This window comes from Cherax quadricarinatus, unplaced genomic scaffold (genome assembly GCF_038502225.1).
Source record: "Cherax quadricarinatus isolate ZL_2023a unplaced genomic scaffold, ASM3850222v1 Contig6, whole genome shotgun sequence".
Classification (NCBI taxonomy): Eukaryota; Metazoa; Arthropoda; class Malacostraca; order Decapoda; family Parastacidae; genus Cherax; species Cherax quadricarinatus.
The window spans coordinates 398,768-419,608 of NW_027195032.1; positions in this window are offsets into that span (position 1 = coordinate 398,768).

Sequence of the window (20,841 nt, forward strand, 5' to 3'; positions counted from 1 at the left end):
TCATTTATTATTTTTTTTATTTTGGTTGTGGTGACGAGTGACGAGGTACGTCAGCTACAGTCGCCTCGTCCAGTTTACTGTCTTGGACACTTAAATTTTCTTAGTTTTTTATTAATGCTGTATTTTTTTATGAAGATTGGGATCACTGTAAATTAACTGGGTAAGGTTGCAATACTGCATTTGTTCCTTATCTATTGAATATTGCAACTTGTAATATATGTATCTTTGTCAATAGTTTAATATTGGATTTTGTTAATTTTCAGTTATCTCTCCGGCTGGGTTATCCAAGAGGACGAGTGGATCTGAGCAGTCATAATGACTTTGACTATAATGCCACCTGTGGAAAATACTGTATATATTTTCCAGAAATGCAGTAGTTATATGTAAATAGATGGCCATACTGTATTTAATAAAATTTATCATAAAAAATGGGAAGCCTGTGCCTGCGCAGAAGAGACTCGCCATTTTTGTTTTGAATTAACAGACATTAGTGAATAATGGGAAGAATTTTCGTCCTCTAGAGGTAAAATTGGGTTGACACCTCTCAAATAGGAGCCGAAATTGTTGGATGTGTATTCCTGCATAAATTGAGATATCAGACGACTGGATAAGACAGCTCCAGGAACCTCAGATAAGCTATCTAGATTTGTGTTATAATTCTGGCCATTATTTTCATAAATTTAGTTAGTGAGGTTTTCTGAGTTTGATACAACTTAATATCAAGTCAAATTGGTGAGTGATATTAAGATATTCTCTTTCTGTTATGTAAATGTGTGTAATTTTAATATACAGTCCACAATTTATATATTTACCAGCATTCCTGGTGATACATATTTCATTTGTAATTAATAGGTCCAGAGCAACTTGTGGATATGACAGTGGTACGTATCGAAGGGGGACATTTTTTGCGACCTAGGTGTCCCAAATTCCTACTTGTCTAACTGGTAAATAATAATTATCTTTATTCATTTACTGTTATGTACATAATGATACATTCAGATAAATGTAATTTTCCACATTTAATTTGCCCGTTGGTCCTTCTTGAACCGGAGGTAATTAGTGAAATCATTAATTAGTTAATTACTTAATAATTATATGTGAAATGACAGAAGGAGGTGGATGTTAAATTCACAAATTTACTTAATGTGTAGTGGATTATAATTATTACAATATTAATTTGATAAGACAATTCTGGCCAAGATTTATATCAGTGTATGTGTAATTGATAAGCCAAATGTAGCTAATTATATTAATGTGTATAATATTAATTTTGCTATGCCAAATTCTGGCAAGGATTTTTATTAATTTGTATAATTTGATAAGCCAAGTCTGGCTAAAGGTTTGTTTGTATTAATGTACATTTAAAATTTATATTATAATTTTCTTACATGTAATTGCTAAGCTCAAGTAGCTAGGATTTATGCAAAGGAAAGTTGTATCAGTGTTGTAAGTTGTAATCAGTGTTATTAATTAAGTTGAATTTAATACATTGCATCATAGCTGTGCATGACAGGAGTGACCTAGCCTGTGTAACTAAATTATTTTACCTCAAAGGACAGGTAAGAGGAGATGCTCACATACTCATACAAGCCTTTCCCAATGTAGATGACTCTTACAAGGAAGCAGTTGACTAGTTGAAGGTCACTTATGGTAATATAGAACAAAGTGGGTTGGATCTAGTGAATATCATTGTTAATTTAAAATCTCCAGATCACACTTACAAAGGTTTACAGCAGTTTAGAGTTAAACTGGAGAGCACTCTCAAAACTTTAAGTAATAAATATAATCTGAAGGAATCAGACTGGTTATTGAGTGCCATGGTACAGAATAAATTAAGCTATAAAACAACTGAATGATTCTCGAACAAATATCACAAGGGTTATTTTAGACTGGAGGAAATAAGACTAGGTCTACAAGAATTAATTGTTCAGTTGCAGACCAGCCAACTAACTTATTTTAAAGATGCAGCACATAATAACTCTGAGGTATCTGTCAAGTTTCACAAAGGGAAAAATTATCTCAATGGTAATAATCAAAATTCATTTCCTAAAAATAGTTGCAGAGGTGCATATGAAGTAGGAGGAATCAGAAATAATGATTCTCCACAAGGTAAGAAGAGTAAGTACCCTCCTAAGAGTAGCCCAGTTAATAAGAAACCAGTCAAAGAAAAGAGAGATTGTCTCTTCTGCAAGGGCACTCATTTTTCTAAGAATTGCAATGCATACAATTCATGGAATGATAAAGTTGAAGGATTGGAGGAACTTGACAGATGTATCAGGTGTTTAGGTAATCAAAATGTAAAGGATTGTCATGCCAAATTAAACAACTGTTATCAATGTCACAAAGGAAGACACCATATAGTCATGTGTAAGGGTCTATATGATAATGTTGATAATAATGATAATGTTGACAATCCTGACACAACAGTAGCTAATGTAAAAATTGCTGCTAATGTTAATAATAATGGTTTTACTGAAGTAGCCTTACCTGTGTTACAGGTAAAAATTGATGATAAAAGGCATAAATCAAAAAATGTAAATGCATTATTGGACCAGGGATCCCAGCGTACTTTCATAAAACGTAAATGTCTTGATGGTATGAAAGTACAGATGGGAGATCCCACAACTTTAAAACCATCTGGTTTTCTCTCAGATAAAAGGGCTCAATTGTATGACACTGTTTATGTAACTGTCAGGTTGGGCAATGAGAAAAAACGTGTTAATGCAGTAATTATAGATAGACTTCCAGAGAAAATATCTACAGTAGGACTTAGTAAAGCTAGAGAAAGACTCTCACATAATGTAAATTTAGCACCTTCTGGTGTAAGTGATGATTCTGTAGGCCCAATAAATATTTTGATAGGTAGTGACCATTATGCCTCCTTTGTAAAGGGTATGGTAAAGAAATGTGGTGTCACCCTTTTGAAGACTGTAGGAGGCCATGTAATGTATGGTAGGATTCCTCGTAATAATAATACATGGCTAGAGGAAACTACAAATACCATAACTGTGTGTCTTACTCATGAAATCGTACCCCAATATAATTCTTCCATAGAGGATGGTGTTGAGCCAGTGCATAAATTGTGGGAATTAGACAGCATTGGAATAATTGTAAATGAAGAAAGTCCAGATGATTCTTTTACTCAGGAACAGTACCTGAGAGATGTAAAATTTGAATCTGGACAATACTGGGTACGACTTCCGTGGAGACTGAACCATCCAGAATTGCCCACTAATTACAGAATGGCATATGGGCAGTTAAAGGCTCAGCTCCGCGAACTAAGACACCAGAATTGTTAACTGCCTATGATGATATAATTGCTGAGCAAGCCAAAATTTATGGTCACTATTTGCCACATCACGGAGTGAAGAAGGATTCTAAGACCACTCCTTTGAGGATTGTGTTTAATTGTGGTGCCAGGAGTAACAAAACTGTACCTAGTTTAAATGACTGATGACAGGTCCGTCGTTGACGGAAAAATTAGGAGATATCTTATTAAATTTCAGGATGAAGAATTATGCCTTTACGGCTGACATAAGTAAAGCTTTCCTAAGAGTGGGTTTACAAGAGGCTGACCGGGATTGTACCCGCTTCTTATGGCCAGAGAATCCTAGTGACCCACTTAGCCCTCTGAAAACCTTTCGCTTTAGGAGTGTATTATTTGGTGCTACATCCAGTCCGTTCCTACTTCAAGCGACGATAAATGCACACCTTAAACGTACGGGAAGTCCATTGAGTAAAGTAATGAGCAAACAATTTTATGTGGACAATTTCCTGGGTGTGACGTCAACTGAAGAGGAACTGTTAATGACTTATGGAGAGGCTAATAAAATAATGCAAAGTGCAAATATGCCTCTGAGAGAATGGAATAGTAATTCGTCCAAATTGAAGGACAAAATAAGTAAAGATTACCCTGGAGATGAAGTGCCAAAATGTAGTAATGTATTGGGTTTAAATTGGGATACTGAGAGAGATTTGTTAATGTTAAAACCTAATAATTACAGTAAGCCCAATAAATTAACTAAGAGAGTTTTGCTTGCTGAAGTTTCCAAATGTTTTGCTCCACTAGGTTTAGTGTCACCCCTTACTATAAGAGGGAAATTATTAATACAGGAAGCATGGAAACTTAAATGTGCTTGGGATGAAATTCTACCTGAGGAATTCATTAACAGGTGGGATGAATTAATTGGTGATTATGAGAAAATTCCAATGTTGGAGTTCCCACGCCAGGTGGCCAATCCAAATGGGAAAAATGTACTCCACATTTTTTTGTGATGCTTCAAAATTGGCATATGGAGCAGTTGCTTACCTTCAATGTAATAATGTTATTTCTCTTGTTATGTCTAAGGCTAAAGTGTCTCCAATTAAATCACGTACTGTACCTCAGTTGTAATTAACAGCCATTTATGTAGGTGTCAAATTAGCTAATTATATAAGAAATAAGTTGCAGGAGATAAATATTAGCGACACTGTAATTTGGTCTGATAATGAGGTATCCTTACAATGGATTCGTAATGGAAACAGTAAAATTGTGTACGTACAAAACAGAGTCGCTGAAATTAATCAGATGCAAGAGAAGTATAATAGTTTGGGTCAGCATATGTTAACATTTAATCATATACCTGGTGAGGAGAATCCAGCTGATTTCTTGTCTCAAGGTTTACCTTATGCTAAATTTGTAAATGCTGTATCATGGTTTAAAGAACCGAGTTGGTTGGTAAATATAGCTAATTTGCCTCTACAAAAGGCGTATATTGCTCCTGTTGAAATTACTGTGACCACCGCTCCAATAGTTTGTCCTTCCTTAGCCATTGATATAAATAAGTATTTTTCTTTACCCAAACTAATCAATGTAACTAAGTTGGTGTTTAGATTTCTAAACAAGATGAATATCTCATATAAGTTTTCACATCCTCTTGAATACTGGATAAAGAGGGTACAAGAAATCTATGGAAATGAGATTAAACTGATGATGGAAAGAAAAATTGTGAAAGGTTCCATAATAGAGAAATTGGGGCTGTATTTAGAGAACAATGTAATTAGGTGCAGAGGTAGGTTACAAAATGCTGAATTGGGTGATCATGCTAAACACTCTATCTTACTGCCCAAAACTCATCATCTAACAAATTTAATTGTGCTAAATGCCCATAAAAATGTAATGCATGGTGGGGTACAAGATACCTTAAATTGTATTAGGGAAACTTTCTGGATTCCACAAGGACGGCAAAGTGTAAAAATGGTGATTAAATCTTGTGTAATATATCGCCGTGTGGATGCCAGATCCTATATGTATCCAGATCTTCCACCATTGCCAAATGAGCAATTCGAGTCGTTTAGCAACTAATTCCGCCTGGCCGCAGTGTGGAAAATACTGTATATATTTTCCAGAAATACAGTAGTTATATGTAAATAGATGGCCATACTGTATTTAATGAAAATTGTTATAAAAAATGGGAAGCTGCGCCTGCGCAGAAGAGACTCGCCATTGTGTTTTGAATGAACCAAGAAAACGTTTGTGAATGGGAAGAATTTTTCGTGCTCTAGAGGTTAAAATTGGGCTGACACCTCTCAAATAGGAGGCGGAATTGTTGGATGTGTATTCCTGCATAACTTGAGATATCAGGCGACTGGACAAGACAGCTCCAGGAACCTCAGATAAGTCTGTGATGTTTTAACTCTGGCCAGTGTTATTTTCATGTATAGACAGTGAGGTTTTCTGAGTATGATGCACCTTGATCTCCAGTCAAATTGGTGAATGATATTAAGATATTCTCCTTCTGTTATGTATATGTGTATATATATATGTATATATATATATATATATATATATATATATATATATATATATATATATATATATATATATAATCCTTTATTAATTTAATATACAGTCCACAAACTTATATATTCACCAGAATTCTTGTTGATGCATCTTTTATTTATAATTAATAGGTCTAGAGCAACTTGTGGATATGACAGTGGTAGGTATCGAAGGGGGACATTTTTGCGACCTAGGTGTCCCAAATTCCTACTTGTCTATGTAACTGATATATAATAATTATCTTTGTTATCATTTACTTTTATGTACATAATGAGATACATACAGATAAATGTAATTTTCCACAAGTGTAACTACTGGAAGGTATATACTACCTGGAAGGTATATAACTACTGGAAGGTATATACTACCTGGAAGGTATATAACTACTGGAAGGTATATACTACCTGGAAGGTATATAACTACTGGAAGGTATATACTACCTGGAAGGTATATAACTACTGGAAGGTATATACTACCTGGAAGGTATATAACTACTGGAAGGTATATACTACCTGGAAGGTATATAACTACTGGAAGGTATATACTACCTGGAAGGTATATAACTACTGGAAGGTATATACTACCTGGAAGGTATATAACTACTGGAAGGTATATACTACCTGGAAGGTATATAACTACTGGAAGGTATATACTACCACTTTTCTCAGCGCAAGAATACCCAGCTAAAAAGTGAGTATCTTGTTTAGTACGTTCCATATTCTCACGTCTTTTTCTGGTGCTCAAGTGAGACTGATGTTTACAGTGGCTCGCTGTGTGTAGTTAAGTTCCTCGTTTAAAGTTGTGACACTTCAGAAATCGTTACTGGAACTTGTGTGAAGCAGGTTGGTACATTAGTTTTGCCTTCACTTGGGTATCTATATTCTGGAAATGTTTCGCTAGTCCAGTGCAGAGAAAGAAGCCCCAGACTGGCGAAACGTTTCCAGAATAAGCAGGGTGGGCCAAAAGAGGGCTTACACGTAGTAGGTATCCACTAACTCCCTACCGGGAGGCCCCGGTTGGGTCAGCCCGAGCCCGGGAGACTCCGGTAGGGTCAGCCCGAGCCGGTAGACTCCGTTAGGGTCAACCCGAGCCGGGAGAGACTGGTGGAGTCAGCCCGAGCCGGGAGACTCCGTTAGGGTCAGCCCGAGCCGGGAGAGACTGGTGGAGTCAGCCCGAGCCGGGAGACTCCAGTGGGGTCAGCCCGAACCGGAAGACTTCGGTAGGGTCAGCCGGAGCCGGGAGACTCCGGTAGGGTCAGCCCGAGCCGGGAGACTCCGGTAGGGTCAGCCGGAGCCGGGAGACTCCGGTAGGGTCAGCCCGAGCCGGGAGAGTTTTAACAAAGGAATTAAGTTCGCGTTTCCTTCATGAAACCTGCATGACCCTTACGTATTTAGAGTTATACTATGATTAAATTATTAATTATACTAAGGCATCCTTGATGCATGGTAATTAGCTTGTAAAGTACTACCCGATGAAAGTTTTTCCCATCATTATCCTGGTAATGAGGTCGTAAAATTATCGTTTAAACTGGATAGTGTGAACGTTTAACTCAGTCGACGATTAGAGGATCTAAATAGTGAACTGAGGACAATAGCGCTGCATTACCCTTGTTGGTTTAGCGTTTTATTTGATTATATAATAATGAGGACAATAGTGAAGACATGACACAGTTTAGGAAATGCCTGATTTGTTTATCGATTTGTTGTGTTAAAAAATGTCTAATAAACGCTGTATTGTGGGAGTGTAATGCTAGAAAATACTAAGATGAAGAATACACATAGATGCGTTAACCTGGAAGCTGCGCGCATTATATATATATATATATATATATATATATATATATATATATATATATATATATATATATATATATATATATATATATATATATATATATATATGTCGTGCCGAATAGGCAGAACTTGCAATCTTGGCTTAAATAGCAACGCTCATCTTGCCATATAGGACAAGTGAAAATTTGTGTATGCAATAATTTCGCCAAAATCATTCTGAACCTAACATTAATGAATAAAATATATCTTTAAATATATAAAAGAAAATTTCAGAAAGGACTTAATTTTAAATGAGTTCTTGCTAACTGACCAGTTTTACATATTCGGCACGACATATATATATATATATATATATATATATAATAGAATATATCATATAGGATATATATATATATATATATATATATATATATATATATGTATACATATATATATATATATATATATATATATATATATATATATATATATATTTATTTATTTATTTATTGTGCCTAATAAGTAAAAGTGGTCAATTAGCAAGAACTCATTTAATTTTTTTATGTTTTTATTAAAAACCTTGCAAAAGTACAAATGATACATAATAATAGTACAGGAAGACAAAAACAGTCTTTTGCGCTACTAGTACCAGGTTATTCCTGGAGGTAACAAGTATTATAACATCCTGTTACAGCAAACAATACACGCTAAGACAAACCTCACTAAAGTATAACAGTCATTAATAGTTTCCACCAAGCCATTGTACCCAAAGAAAACACACCAAAATAAAACTTTACATGGTTTAACAATATAAAACAGCATACAAATATACAAGATCACAAGGTTACTAAAGTTGAAATTGTCGCACATGACTAAAACCATAACCACCTTTAACACACACAGTATATGTACTACACATACCATGTTAGTAAAGTAAAAAGACCATAACCAAAGCTACCATAACTATAAAACAAGACAAAACCCGAACATACCCTCTATGACAGGGTACAGAGTATTGGTTATGTTACATTATATCCTAACCAATAGGAATTCGGAAGGAACGTATGATTCCTTATGCACAATAACCATAGAGAAACGGTATTTTAATATTAATATGTTAAACCCTCAAGTACAATAATTCAGGTACAGAAAACAGAACAACATACATGTAAAGTAAAAGGACACAAGTACAACTAATGTGACATTTATTGTGGCAACGTTTCGCTCTCCAGGAGCTTTATCAAGCTTGATAATGGCTTGATAAAGCTCCTGGAGAGCGAAACGTTGCCACAATAAATGTCACATTAGTTGTACTTGTGTCCTTTTACTTTACATATTGTCGGTAATTCTACCAACTTTATTACAACATACATGTAACATACAATGATAAAATAACCCAAAACAAGGTTTTATAACAAAAACCTCGGCACATCAAAAGGGTTTAAAACCAAACCCTACACATAAACCTCCCACATATGTATGTAAACCGAAAATCTTGTCCACAAGACTTTTTTGGTATAACCCCGTAATAAACATGGTATAGACCCAAGACCTATACATACACTTAAAAATTACCACATAGAACCTCCAGCAGACAATAAAAGTTAAATATCATACTGATTACATCGTCTTCAAGTCTCTTCTGCTTCTATCAACTTTTCTGTACTCGACTGAAGAAGCCTACTGTGTAGGCGAAACGTTTCGTAATAAAGATACCTAACTGTTGCATATGTGTCTTACCTAACAATCTGTCGGTATTTTATACCATTTTAATGTTCAAGACAATTAGTAAGTATAAGGGCCGCTGTATTTTGCCGGTCCCAAAAGAACAGACATGTACCTCAGAAATTTTTTTGTTGAAACCAACTTGCCAATCTGATTACTTAAAAACGAGATCCTAAGCGATCGGTATCCTGGCTATCAAGGAAATTTTTAACACAGTGAACATTACCATCAGGTTTAGAAAATTAACCTTGTAAGCTACACTTATATCTCACTATGACAAACATTCTCGGGAAACATAGCGTACCATCCATACCAAACTGTCACTACTGTCCTCTTACACACTACATAAACTCCAAAGGAAAACAAAAGAAAAACCCCCCTTTACATCCCCCCATAAGGAGACCACTCCTTTGTCCATCCTCAGGGACCCCGACAAAGGGAACCCACAGTGAGGTTCCTATAACCTTCCGGGAAACTTTTTTCCCAGGACGCCCCATAAACCAGCATATTCCTACACTTCGTCCTATAGAATCTAGCCGCCAACGCTTTTATCCTCGTATCACCCCTTACTCCCCTCATTCCCCATGAGATATCCAGATAATCCACTATGATATACATTATAGCCCTTCCAACATCCCTAGGCACTCCCCTTACATCTAGTAGTAAAGCCCTTAAAAGCGGCAAACGACCCCCCCCAACAGTCTGATAACCCCACCCATCCATGATCTCACCCCCTCCAAGGAGGTACAAAAGAAGACCACATGAAACGCCGTTTCAACATCGCCACAAAACTGACAAAAAGCCTCTTCCACAAACCCCATACAACGTAACACCTCCTTGGAAGCCAGAATCCCCATGATAAACCTATATACTAATTCTCTTACTCTAGCCGGTATCCGAAGCTTACTAAAATCTTTCCAAATAACCCCCCAATCATACGTTGGATACACAGCTACCCCTTGCATAATTCCCTGACCTTTCACTACCCTCACCAACCTTTTCACTTTGATGTTATCCACCTGTTGCACTGTCAATAAAAATCTCAACATATCACAAACCCTCAATTCCTTCCCACTCCACCATTTACGTGCCTCCTCCATAACTCTTCCTACTTTAGCGCCCCTCACACCCCCTTCCCTCATATACCTCCACTTGATATATACAGCCATTACTCTCAGTCCTAAAGGCAACAAACCTAAACCCCCTCTCCGAACATCCGTCATAACTACCTCCTTACTTAACCATGCCCTCCCAAATCCCCACACAAACTTTAGCACCCTCCTCTGCATTTCCACAATGTCCTGTACCTCTAAGGAAAAAACCTCTGCCACCCCCCATACCTTGCTATAGACAAGTGAATTTACTACCACTACCCTCTGATGTAAAGCTAAGTCCCTCGCACTTAAACCTCCTAGTCTACTTAAAACCTTACCCGTGACAGACTCTGAATTTACCCTTCTGCATGCCTGCACCTCCGCCATATACCATATCCCACATACCCTGATTCTATCAACCACTGTCCAACCTAACCCCATCCCCAAGCCTTCCCCTATCCAATTACCCACCTCTAGTAACCTTGATTTCACCGTATTAACTCGCATCCCCGTATTCATACCAAACATCTGAATCACTCTACCCACCCTCCTCAACTCCTCGTTACCCCGTAGTAAAACAGTAGTATCATCCACATACCCAACGATGCCTCCTTTGCACCCCCCTCCATCTCCTGTTGCCCATCACCCGCTCAACAGACTCATAAAAAGGACTCTGCACACACGCAAAGAGCAGCTGCAACAGCGGGAGCCCTGCCTTAAACCTCTCTCCATCGGTACACTTTCACCCAACCTCCCATTGACCTGTACCCTCACCTCCACCTCAGCATACAGGGTGTTCACCCACCTCACAAACCCCTAAGAAGTCTCTGTCCACGCGTTCTCCCAATCTAAACCTAGTATTCCCCCTCCCGTACAACTCTCTAGAAATCTTTAATAAAACCATGTCCATCCCTCATCCTTCTTCCCGGAATCCCCAACTCCCCCTATGTAACACTAAACCCAACACTTTCCTCATTCTGTTGCCCAAAATCTTAGCAAAAATCTTGTAATCCGAGCACATTAACGTAATCGCACGGTAATCATTCAAAACTCGGCATTCCTTCTTTTTGGGAACTAAAACCGTGACACCCGTTCTTTGCGATTTTCCCATCCTCCCACTACTTAACATACAATTCAAAACCCCCACCAGACAATGCCGTACACTCCCCCAATGACATCTACAAAAATCGTTTGGTATGCCGTCTATGCCTGGGGTTTTACCCTGGCACATCCCAAAAACTGCCTCCTCCACCTCCTCCACCTCCTCTACACTAATACTACTCTCGAGTCTGTCATTGTCCTGCTCACTTAATACCCTATTAAACTCTTCATCCCCCAAACGTCCCTCACCCACTCCCCCGCCATCCCTCCTCCATTTCTCCCTAAACCAAAAAATCGGCATGCAAACTAATATTTTCCGTGGTGGATAGGCCTTGACCCTCCTCAAAGCCACCCCCCCTTGTACCTGACTCAATATACGCCAAGGTGGTTTTCGCCTGCCGTTCCTTAAACCTCCTTAGTACAAAACCCGATGGCCTATCCCCCCCTTAAAACATCCTCCAACCCTGCCCTAACTCTAATTGCCTCAAATTTTTCGTTGTGAATTTCCGCCAACCTATTTCGCAAACGTTCCATGTCCTCACTCTTCCCCACTCGGTCCTCTGCATAACAGTCATTTAACTGACCTTCAAGATAATTTTGTAGACCATAGCTCCACCTCGCCATCTCCTTACCCCGTACTTTAAAAAAAAAATCCGCGATTTCAACTTTAGCCCTCATTTCCCACCAATCCAGCAAATCCATCTCCACATTCCTAGTCTCCCAAAAGGATTTCCACCAATCTTCAAAACCTGTAGCGTCACCCTCGTCCCTAAGTAGCCTCACATTCAATTTCCACTATCCCGCATAAACTCTCACTATACCATCTAACCTCAAATCTGCTATAACAGCACGATGATCAGAAAAACCCACATCTATAGTCTTCATCCTCTCCAAACCTATTCCCTGCCTAACATAAATCCTATCTAACCGTGCCTCATATCCCCTACGAATAAAAGTGTGCTCCACTCCAAATCCCCTACTCCCCACCACATCTACCACTCCAACATCTCGCAAAACATCTCTCAGAACCCTCAAAACACAACCCGCCCCCCCTCGGAACCACGTCATCATTCCTAATTACACAATTCCAATCCCCACCAATCACCGTAATAGAAGGTAAACCTCTCAAGTGATATACCAAACCATCGCGTACAAAATCCACCTTCACTCTAGCGTTACTAGTTGCTGGCATGTACACACCTACAAAACAAACCCTCCCGGTCCCCCAAAACCCATCCACCCTGACAACCCTCCCACCCCCCACCTCCCAACCCAGGATACGCAAAATACTGGTCTCGTTTACCGCCACAGCCACACCTCCTTTCAACCTCAAAGCATCACATGTAAACAACCTATAACCTTTCAACAACAACTCACATCCTAACCTATGGTTATGTTCCTGCAAAAAACAGACATCAATACTAAATCTCCTCAAAACCCACTCTAACCATACCCTCTTGACCTCGGTTTTAAGACCGTTTACATTGAAAGTTACACACCTGAATTTTACAAGAATGGCGGCTTACCCTTGTGCCGCTGAGGCTTACTTGGTCCTCCTTTCATAGGTCTCGGTCCATCTCTATCAATCCCTCGTTCCTGCCCTCCAACCCCTCCCTGTCCCTTCCCGCCGACCATTGCCCCCTCCTCCCGGTCTCACCATTTCCACCACAGCTGCCCAAATCTTCTTCCCAGGCCGCTGCGCTGGTGTGAGGACCTCGTCCATGTCTGATGCCCCCGCTGATCTCTTGCGGGAGCTACCCTCTACACACATATCTTCTTCAACCACATCTTCTTGATGGACCTCCACCACCACATTGCTCTCCATTCGAACCTCACTCAAGTCTTCCTTACCCCGTTTCTGTTCGTCCTTCACCTTGACATCACCTAACCTCACGTCACCTTCCACACCATGCTCTGACTCTTCCAAAAAATCCTTCAGCACAGCCTCCAAAATCCCTTCTTGAGCTGAATCTGTAGTACCTAACGGTCTGTCTGAGAGCGATATTCCCTCCCCCCCGTTTCCACTGGTAGTGTAACACGTGTCTCCAAAACCACCTCTGCTCTTTCGACCTCCTCACTCCATAGGCCCTTACCCCGGCTTTCCACTTCACCCGTCATAACGTCCAAGGCTTCTAACTGCGTGTCTTCAGAAGCTTCCTCCTGACGCCTAGGGCCCTGTCTCCTGGGGCATTGTGCCGCCATGTGCTCATAAGAGTCACATAAACGGCACGTCTTCCTCTGCTCCGCATAGTGTACAAAAACCTGAGTTCTATAGCTATGCAATGTGACATATGATGGTATCGGCCTCCTTAAAGTCATTTTCAGTGTGAAGGATCCTTCCGGCAGCCCCTCGTAGGGGCCGTCCCTCCACATTCCCATGCTCGCCGAGTGTACAGTCCCATAACCACTGAACACATCTTGTAGGCTGTATGCTGTTGCTTCAAAAGGTACATTACGTAACTTTACCCAAGTAAAATACTTAGACACATCATACAAGCATACTTCCACTGCCGAAATAATACTCATCCTCCTTTCTTGAAATTTGTCGACGATGGTAGAGAAGAAGTCGGCCCACATGAACTTCACGAATACCCTTGACATACCATTCAGTGCCACACCATACAACTCTTCATTGGGGATGCCATAAACGTCCCTGATAATGCTTGGCAGGAGAACGTTCACCGTGCCGCTGCTTAAAGATCCTCTAACCAGCTCAATGCAGACAGTATTTATGCGCCGGTTCATTCGGTCCGCCATCTTGGTGCTAATGCTATGTTTTCCTCACCAGGTGGCGTGCAAGAGACTCTGTAGAAGCGTCCTCTCTCCATGCAGGCCGAGAGACGAATGATGTAAAATTAAGTCCTTTCTAAAATTTTCTCTTGTACGTTTAAAGATATATTTTTTTCATTAATGTTATTGTAAAATTTTATAATTTTGCAACAAAAGAATCTTAGAAAACTTACCTAACCTTATTATAACAAGCGCAATTTATTTTAGCCTAATCCAACTAAATATATTTTAGATACGTTTACAATAATTTAATACTAAAGAAACACAGTGAAATATATTTTTTTCGGCAAGATCAATTGTCCTCACGGATAATTAATTTTTTCTTCTCCCAGAATAAACTCACTGTTAAGAAAAATGGCACGGTGATACCGTCCATATATGGAGGAAGACATTTAGGTACTGTTCAGGACATTTGCTAGAGGACTAAAGAAGCCATTAATGGAGGAACTTTTTCTGGCACTATTTCTACCGGTACCTCAAGTTAAAGCTACAGTTTCATGTGGGTTGCAGAATCAAAGTCCTTTAATAACAAAAAGGCAATAATACCGCGACTGGAACAATACACAAATAACCCGCATATAGGAGAGAGGAAATTACGACGACGTTTCGGTCATGTTTGGACTTTGTAAATGGTCCAAGTCGTCATAAGCTCCTCTCTCCCGTATGTTTGTTATGCGTATCAAAGGCCTTTTTGCAGTTAAGATAAGATAAGATAAGATTTCGTTCGGATTTTTAACCCCGGAGGGTTAGCCACCCAGGATAACCCAAGAAAGTCAGTGCGTCATCGAGGACTGTCTAACTTATTTCCATTGGGGTCCTTAATCTTGTCCCCCAGGATGCGACCCACACCAGTCGACTAACACCCAGGTACCTATTTGCTGCTAGGTGAACAGGACAACAGGTGTAAGGAAACGTGTCGAATGTTTCCACCCGCCAGGAATCGAACCCGGGCCCTCCGTGTGTGAAGCGGGAGCTTTAGCCACCAGGCCACCGGGCCACCAGTTCTAGACTATGCAGTCCACACATCCCTCTCTACTGCCTTATGTGATTTTGTGGAAGAACTGTATCAAGTAATGAAGACAGTATTTACCATTTTAAAGCCCATTTTGATTATTGTTGAGGAAACCATTCCCCTGTTAGGGCTTTACCTCTCGCCAAATTGCCCTTTATGTCGCTTGATATGCTCTCCCTCACCTTCCTTAAACTGGGAAACTATATTCACTGTTTTTCAGATCTCTGGCACTTGTTCCGTGCCCGCTGACGTGCTGTAGATCTTAACCTGTTTACACAGTGCTTACTCGTCTGCTCATTTAATCCATTGGTGACACCTTGCTGGTCCAATTTCCTTCGTTGTATCCGGCTCACCCGGAAGAATTTCTCTGCCTCTTACCCTGATTCACTGTAACTGTCATGATTCCACTGAAAACATGACCTTAAATTGTTTCCTCAACACTTTTTTGGCGTTTCTCGTGAGCTCAGTTCCGTCCTTCTAAGTTCGAATTAAAGTTTTTTTTACTGTTGTGATTATTAATCACTGATGAGGTTATTAAGCACTGATGTGGTTATTAAGCACTGATGTGGTTATTAAGCACTGATGAGGTTATTAAGCACTGATGTGGTTATTAAGCACTGATGTGGTTATTAAGCACTGATGTGGTTATTAAGCACTGATGTGGTTATTAAGCACTGATGTGGTTATTAAGCACTGATGTGGTTATTAAGCACTGATGTGGTTATTAAGCACTGATGAGGTTATTAAGCACTGATGAGGTTATTAAGCACTGATGTGGTTATTAAGCACTGATGTGGTTATTAAGCACTGATGAGGTTATTAAGCACTGATGTGGTTATTAAGCACTGATGAGGTTATTAAGCACTGATGTGGTTATTAAGCACTGATGTGGTTATTAAGCACTGATGAGGTTATTAAGCACTGATGTGGTTATTAAGCACTGATGTGGTTATTAAGCACTGATGAGGTTATTAAGCACTGATGTGGTTATTAAGCACTGATGTGGTTATTAAGCACTGATGAGGTTATTAAGCACTGATGTGGTTATTAAGCACTGATGTGGTTATTAAGCACTGATGAGGTTATTAAGCACTGATGTGGTTATTAAGCACTGATGTGGTTATTAAGCACTGATGAGGTTATTAAGCACTGATGTGGTTATTAAGCACTGATGTGGTTATTAAGCACTGATGAGGTTATTAAGCACTGATGTGGTTATTAAGCACTGATGTGGTTATTAAGCACTGATGAGGTTATTAAGCACTGATGTTAAGCACTGATGAGGTTATTAAGCACTGATGTGGTTATTAAGCACTGATGAGGTTATTAAGCACTGATGTGGTTATTAAGCACTGATGTGGTTATTAAGCACTGATGTGGTTATTAAGCACTGATGTGGTTATTAAGCACTGATGTGGTTATTAAGCACTGATGTGGTTATTAAGCACTGATGTGGTTATTAAGCACTGATGAGGTTATTAAGCACTGATGTGGTTATTAAGCACTGATGTGGTTATTAAGCACTGATGTGGTTATTAAGCACTGATGTGGTTATTAAGCACTGATGAGGTTATTAAGCACTGATGTGGTTATTAAGCACTGATGTGGTTATTAAGCACTGATATGGTTATTAAACACTTTGGCTATTAAGTACTGATGGGGTTATTAAGCACTGATATGGTTAAGCACTGATGAGGTTAAGCACTGATGAGCTTAAGCACTGATGAGCTTAAGCACTGATGAGGTTAAGCACTGATGAGCTTAAGCACTAATGAGGTTGACCACTGATACTGCTAAGCACTGATGAGGTTAAGCAGTGATGCTTTTAAGCACTGATGAGGTTAAGCACTGATGCTGTTAAGCACTGATTAGGTTAAGCACTAATGCTGTTAACCACTGATGCTGTTAAGAACTGATGCTCTTAAGCACTGATGAGCTTAAGCATTAATGCTGTTAAGCACTGATGAGGTTAAGCACTGATGCTGTTAAGCACTGATGCTGTTCAGGACTGATGAGGTTAAGCACTGGCGCTGTTAAGCACTGATGAGGTTAAGCACTGATGATCTTAAGCACTAATGCTGTTAAGCACTGATGCTGTTAAGCACTGATGCTGTTAAGCACTGATGAGGTTAAGCACTGATGCTGTTAAGCACTGATGAGGTTAAGCACTGATGCAGTTAAGCACTAATGCTGTTAAGCACTGATGAGGTTAAGCACTGATGCTGTTAAGCACTGACGCTGTTAAGCACTGATGAGGTTAAGCACTGATGATGTTAAGCACTAATGCTGCTAAGCACTGATGCTGTCAAGCACTGATGCTGTTAAGCACTGAAGAGATTAAGCAATGATGCTGTTAAGCTCTGATGAGGTTAAGCACTGATGAGGTTAAGCACTGATGCTGTTAAGCACTGATGAGGTTAAGCACTGATGTTGTTAAGCACTGATGCTGTTAAGCACTGATGAGGTTAAACAATGATGCTGTTAAGCACTGATTAGGATAAACACTGATGCTGTTAAGCACTGATCCTGTTAAGCACTAATGCTGTTACGCAGAGATGCTGTTAAGCACTGATGAGGTTAAGCACTGATGCTGTTAAGAACTGATGCTGTTAAGCACTGGTGAGGTTAAACACTGACGCTGTTAAGCACTAATGCTGGTAAGCACTGATGATGTTAAGCAATGATGCTGTTAAGCACTGATTAGGTTAAGCACTGATGCTGTTAAGCACTGATGCTGTTAAGCACTAATTCTGTTAAGCACTGATGAGGTTAAGCAATGATGCTGTTAAGCACTGATGAGGTTAAGCACTGATGAGGTTAAGCACTGATGAGGTTAAGCACTGATGCTGTTAAGCACTGATGAGGTTAAGCACTGATGCTGTTAAGCACTGATGAGGTTAAGCACTGATGAGGTTAAGCACTGATGCTGTTAAGCACTGATGAGGTTAAGCACTGATGCTGTTAAGCACTGATGAGGTTAAGCACTGATGAGGATAAACATTGATGCTGTTAAGCAATAATGCTGTTAAGCAGTGATGCTCTTGGGCACTGATGCTGTTAAGCACTGATGAGGTTAAGCACTGATGCTGTTAAGCATTAATACTGTTAAGCACTGATGAGGTTAAGCACTGATGCTGTTAAGCACTGATGAGGTTAAGCACTGATGCTGTTAAGCACTGATGCTGTTAAGCACTGATGCTGTTAAGCACTGATGAGGTTAAGCACTGATGAGGTTAAGCACTGATGCTGTTAAGCACTAATGCTGTTAAGCACTGATGAGGTTAAGCACTGATGCTGTTAAGCACTAATACTGTTAAGCACTGATGCTCTTAAGCACTGATGCTATTAAGCACTGATGCTGTTAAGCACTGATGCTGTTAAGCACTGATGAGGTTAAGCACTGATGCTGTTAAGCACTGATGAGGTTAAGCACTGATGAGGTTAAGCACTGATGCTGTTGCTGTTAAGCACTGATGCTGTTAAGCACTGATGTTGATGAGGTTACGCACTAATGCTGTTAAGCACTAATGTTGTTAATCACTGATGAGGGTAAGCACTGATGCTGTTAAGCACTGATGAGGTTAAGCACTGATGCTGTTAAGAACTGATGCTGTTAAGCACTGATGAGGTTAAACACTGACGCTGTTAAGCACTAATGCTGTTAAGCACTGATGAGGTTAAGCAATGATGCTGTTAAGCACTCATTAGGATAAACACTGATGCTGTTAAGCACTGATCCTGTTAAGCACTAATGCTGTTAAGCACTGATGAGGTTAAGCAATGATGCTGTTAAGCACTGATGAGGTTAAGCACTGATGAGGTTAAGCACTGATGAGGTTAAGCACTGATGCTGTTAAGCACTGATGAGGTTAAGCACTGATGCTGTTAAGCACTGATGAGGTTAAGCACTGATGAGGTTAAGCACTGATGCTGTTAAGCACTGATGAGGTTAAGCACTGATGCTGTTAAGCACTGATGAGGTTAAGCACTGATGAGGATAAACATTGATGCTGTTAAGCAGTGATGCTCTTAAGCACTGATGCTGTTAAGCACTGATGCTGTTAAGCACTGATGAGGTTAAGCACTGACGAGGTTAATCACTGATGCTCTTAAGCACTGATGAGGTTAAGCACTGATGCTGTTAAGCACTGATGAGGTTAAGCAATGATGCTGTTAAGCGCTGATGAGGTTAAGCAATGATGCTGTCAAGCACTAAAGCTGTTAAGCACTGATGAGGTTACGCACTAATGCTGTTAAGCACTAATGTTGTTAATCACTGATGAGGGTAAGCACTGATGCTCTTAAGCACTGATGAGGTTAAGCACTGATGCTGTTAAGCACTGATGAGGTTAAGCAATGATGCTGTTAAGCGCTGATGAGGTTAAGCAATGATGCTGTCAAGCACTAAAGCTGTTAAGCACTGATGAGGTTACGCACTAATGCTGTTAAGAACTGATGAGGTTAAGCACTGATGCTGTTAAGCACTGATTAGGTTAAGCATTGATGCTGTTAAGCACTAATATTGTAAAGCACTGACGAGGTTAAGCACTGATGCTGTTAAGCACTGATGAGGTTAAGCATTGATGCTGTTAAGCACTAATGCTGTTAAGCACTGATGAGGTTAAGCACTGATGCTGTTAAGCACTAATGAGGTTAAGCATTGATGCTGTTAAGCACTAATGCTGTTAAGCACTGATGAGGTTAAGCACTGATGCTGTTAAGCACTGATGAGTTTAAGCATTGATGCTGTTAAGCACTAAAGCTGTTAAGCACTGATGAGGTTAAGCACTGATGCTTTTAAGCACTGATGAGGTTAAGCACTGATGCTGTTAAGCACTGATGAGGTTAAGCACTGATGCTGTTAAGCACTGATGCTGTTAAGCACTGATGAGGTTAAGCACTGATGCAGTTAAGCCCTGATGAGGTTAAGAAAAAATGCTGTTAAGCACTGATGAGGTTAAGCATTGATGCTGTTAAGCACTAATGCTGTTAGGCACTGATTAGGTTAAGCACTGATGCTGTTAAGCACTGATGCTGTTAAGCACTGACGCTGTTAAGCACTGATGAGGTTAAGCACTGATGATGTTAAGCACTAATACTGTTAAGCTCTAATGAGGTTAAACAATGATGCTGTTAAGCACTGATGAGGTTAAGCACTGATGCTGTTAAGAACTGATGCTGTTAAGCACTAATACTGTTAAGCACTGATAAGGTTAAGCAATGATGCTGTTAAGCACTGATGAGGTTAAGCACTGATGAGGTTAAGCACTGATGCTGTTAAGCACTAATGCTGTTAAGCACTGATGAGGTTAAGCATTGATGCTGTTAAGCACTAATGCTGTTAAGCACTGATGAGGTTAAGCACTGATGAGGTTAAGCACTGATGCTGTTAAGCACTGATGAGGTTAAGCACTGATGCTGTTAAGCACTAACGCTGTTAAGCACTGATGAGGTTAAGTACTGATGCTGTTAAGCACTGATAAGGTTAAGCATTGATGCTGTTAAGCACTAATGCTGTTAAGCACT